The sequence below is a fragment of the Henckelia pumila genome, chromosome 3, assembly GCF_033568475.1.
Source record: "Henckelia pumila isolate YLH828 chromosome 3, ASM3356847v2, whole genome shotgun sequence".
In the NCBI taxonomy this organism is placed as follows: domain Eukaryota; kingdom Viridiplantae; phylum Streptophyta; class Magnoliopsida; order Lamiales; family Gesneriaceae; genus Henckelia; species Henckelia pumila.
Window position 1 is genome coordinate 96,606,551 of NC_133122.1, and position 3,940 is coordinate 96,610,490.

The following is a 3,940-nucleotide window of genomic DNA, read 5'->3' on the forward strand; positions in this document are numbered from 1 at the left end:
CCATCAGGCCCAAGCTTTCTCTTGTAGATCCATTTACACCCTATTGGAACAATTCCATCGGGAGGATCTACTAAAGACCAAACTTGATTTGTATGCATCGAATCTATTTCCGACTGCATAGCTTCAAGCCATAAATTTGAATCCGCATCAAAAATTGCTTCTTTGAAGTTTCTTGGATCACATCCAATGTCGGGTTCATCTTGATCCCCTTCAAGAAGAAGACCATATCGAATAGGAGGTCTAGAAGTCCTCTCGGATCTTCTAGGTATAGACGTGTCCATCACTGGTTCCTGAGGTATAGGATCATTATTTTGTATCTTGGGTTCTTCTCGAATTTCTTCGAGTTCCATCATCTCGCCTTTCTTATCCAATAAGAACTCCTTCTCCAAGAAGGTGACATTCCTTGAAACAAACACTTTTGTTTCAGTAGGATGATAGAAATAATATCCGATTGAATTCTTCGGATACCCTACAAAATAACATAAGGTGGATCGACTATCCAACTTATCTCCCACTGTCTGCTTCACGTAAGCAGGACATCCCCAAATCCTCAAGTACGAATACTTAGGAGCTTTGCCATTCCATAACTCGTATGGTGTTTTGTCCACTGCTTTGGTGTGGACGTTGTTCAACAACAATACCGCCGTTTCAAGCACGTAGCCCCAAAACGAAGGTGGAAGCTCAGTGAAGCTCATCATGGATCGAACCATGTCCAACAAAGTTCGATTACGACGCTCCGATACACCATTCAGCTGAGGTGTCATAGGAGGAGTCCACTGAGAGAGAATCCCATTCTCTTTTAGATAGTCCAAAAACTCGGTACTTAAGTATTATCCACCTCGATCCGATCGAAGTGCTTTAATACTTTTACCTAGCTTGTTTTCTACTTCAGCCTTGAATTCTTTGAACTTTTCAAATGCTTCAGACTTATATTTCATTAAATATAAATACCCATACCTTGAATAATCATCAGTAAAGGTAATGAAGTAGGTGTGGCCAAATTGAGTACCAATTCTAAATGGACCACAAACATCTGTATGGATCAAATCCAACAGATTTTGACTACGCTCAGGTTTCCCCTTAAAAGGAGATTTAGTCATTTTTCCTTTCAGGCAGGACTCACAAGTAGGTAGAGAGTTAATATCAGACATATCAAACATGCCCTCTCCCACTAGCTTGTTCATCCTCCTTGAGGAAATATGACCTAGCCTAGCATGCCAAAGGTTTGTCTGGTTTTGACTATCGATTTTCCTTTTGTTCGTTGTTACCGGTTTATCAACATAATTTATTGGAACGTCTTTTAATTTTAAGTTATATAGATCGTTTTCAAGTTGTCCATTTCCAATCAAACATTCATTCTTGTAAATATTGCAAATCCCATTCACAAAATTGCAAGAAAAACCATCTCTATCAAGCATAGAAATAGAAATAATGTTTTTAATCAAATCTGGAACAAATAAAACATCTCTCAAAAGTAACTTAAAATCGTTCTGCAAAATTAAATAAACGTCTCCCATAGCTTTGGCTTCAACTCTAGAACCATTTCCGAGCCTCAGCTGGGTCTCACCCATTCTAAGCTTGCGACTTCTTGTCATCACCTGAAAATCATTGCAAATGTGAGATCCACATCCGGTATCCAATACCCAAGAAGTAGTATTAAGTGAAACATTTATTTCAATATAAAACATACCCTTCGCAGTTCTCAACTGCTCTAGATATTCCTTGCAGTTACGTTTCCAATGACCGGGTTTCTTGCAGTGATGACAAACATCCTTGGACTTTTCCATGGTTGAAGCCTTTCTCTTGTTCTTCTTCTCGGGTCCGGTTTTCTTGGGTGAGGCAGAATGTTTCTTACCCTTTGTACTTGGCCCCTTCTTAGCTGAAGAAGAGGAGCCCACCAAGAGAACTGATTTATCCTTTTTTAAAGTGGCTTCATATGTTACAAGCATATTGACCATCTCTTCAAGGGAGGCCTCTATCTTGTTCATATTGAAATTCACCACAAATCCGTCAAATGATGAAGGAAGAGAGAGAAGTAATAAGTCCACATTGAGTTCATGCTCCAACACCAAATCAAGCGTTACCAACTTCTGAATGAGCCAAATCACTCGTACCCCATGATCACGGACCGAAGTCCCTTCACGCATGCGACAGGTCATTAACTCTTTTACAGTAGCGAACCTTTCAGCTCTCGATTGAGCCCCAAAAAGTTCCTTGAGTTGTACGTGAATGTCAGCAGCATTCACGGTATCCTCAAATCACCTCTGGAGTTCATCAGACATCGAGGCTTGCATATAGCATTTGGCCTTGATATCATGGTCCCATCATATATCAAGTTTGGCCAACTCTTCCGGACTTATATCAGCTGGTGCTTCCTTCGGAGGAGATTTTTCTAACACGTAGAGCATCTTCTCCGAGGTCAAGACAATCTTCAACTTACGGAACCATTCCGTATAGTTTGCGCCAGTCAGTTTATTTTGTTCGAGAATAGAGAATAGTGGATTGCGCGAATTCATCTTTATGAAATACTGAAAAGAAACAGACAATTATCAGTGATTGTTTAATTAATTTACTAAGACATAAAATAGGCGAAATTTATTTTATGAATCTCACTCCCACTATTTTAACGATTTCACTACCCTCTAGTGAAAACGGGAAACTGTTTTCCTTAGTGGGAACATGGAGTCCAATTGACAAACTATGGTCCCGAATAATATCAGCCAACCATAATTTTTAAAAGGTAGAGCCCAATTGCTTCCAAAGAAACCTCCACGTTTTTACCTCATGTCCAATAAGGGCCCAATAATATGACGCCGTTTATTGTGACATGTCAAGATGACCCATCAATATTAAGTTGTGATGGATGGTCGCCATGTGGATCCCCCAATAATATGAGCCGATCCCATGGGAGTTCCACCCAACTTACAACATGTGTCGATCTAATGTACAGCTTTCCGACGAACGGGCCCCCCCAATAATATGAGCCGGACCGTATCCGCGGGTAGCATCTCATACATTGATCGTTGATGGAAGGTAGGAACATTTAAACAATATTTTAATTCAAAATTAATTTATTGGATAACATGCAATGGCAATTTAAATTAAAAGGATAAAATCATATTCCATATATAAAATCTTATTTTACATACAAAATCATATTTTATCTTTTTATCAAATAAAATCATATTTTACATATAAAATCTAATTTTATACATAAAATCATATTTTACTCAATATTTCCATAAGATCATATCTTATCATCAATTGTACCAAAAATAATTAATTTCATAAAATCTGATTTAACGGATAAAATCTATAAATTTTCCAAAAATTCAAATTTATCAAAAAATCAATTTTAAAATTTTCGGACTCGAACAATTCGATCCGACGCCTCGTGGACCAATCAAAAACAATTTTCGATCGGACCAAAAATAGAATTTTAACATATTAAAATTTTAATTTAAAAAATAAAAATTAATTTTCCCGGGCCGCCCGGGACGATCTCGGGCAGCCCGTCGCTGCCCCTTGGGCAGCGATCCAATCGCTGCCCGTGTTTTGCCCGAAAAAAATTTTATTTAAAAAAAAATTTATTTTGTTTCAAAAACCGAGGCTTAAAAAATTTTTGTACAATCGATTAATTTAATCGCTTGATCTGAGCAACCTGGCTCTGATACCACTGTTGGAAAACGGTGATCAGATCAATCAGAATTGATACCCGGTGCAGCGGAAGTTTAATCCCTCTGGTAGATTGCACTAGAAAATCTATCAGAAGTTTCTACGAAGAGAATTAACGAATTTGATCCGTTAAACCAGACTGCAAATTCAAAATTCACAGGCTGGAATTTTCCGAGCAGAGAGGGAGAGGGGCGGCGGCCACTTTGATAAAAACAGCTAGGGTTTTCGAAAATTGTGACCTCTGTTGTGTAATTTCTGTACTGCA